We start from the raw sequence: 512 nt of genomic DNA on the forward strand, positions 1-512 counted from the left end.
ATATATATATATATTACATGTAGATTGTTTTGCTATTAAAAGGCCTCCTTACACTTCCACTCTGCTTATGTACTAGGAATATTTTGAAGTCAATTTTTTTTAAGGTATCACAAACAATTTTAACTGCTTTCAAACAAATTTAAAATACTGAAGACTAATTATCCTGAGTTATACTGTAATCATTTAGTACTGTCTTGCAGCTACAATTTCAAAGCATTCAAAGTGTTTCTAAGATTCATACCCACTTTACAAATATATGCCATATACATGATTATCTATATACATAGCAACCTTCACTGTGTTTCCACAATTTTTATTTCTCCATCTTACATGATATACATCACCATAACATGTAACATCTTAGTTATCTACTAGAGAAAACAAATTACCCCAAACTCTGGTGTTTTAAACAAGATGTATGAGCTCATATTTCAGTAGGCCAGGAATCTGAGTAGTTTCCATGAGTGGATCTGGCCCATTGTATCTCAAAAGATCACAGTGAAGATATAGGC

General features: G+C 31.4%; 1 protein-coding gene across 3 annotated transcripts in view; it reads right to left on the bottom strand.

Annotated features, from left to right (window-relative positions):
* Nucleotides 1-512, bottom strand: part of Mapk14 (mitogen-activated protein kinase 14) — a 64,708-nt gene that overhangs the window by 36,435 nt on the left and 27,761 nt on the right. The window lies entirely within an intron of this gene.

Source organism: Dipodomys ordii, unplaced genomic scaffold, assembly GCF_000151885.1.
Source record: "Dipodomys ordii isolate 6190 unplaced genomic scaffold, Dord_2.0 Scaffold120, whole genome shotgun sequence".
In the NCBI taxonomy this organism is placed as follows: domain Eukaryota; kingdom Metazoa; phylum Chordata; class Mammalia; order Rodentia; family Heteromyidae; genus Dipodomys; species Dipodomys ordii.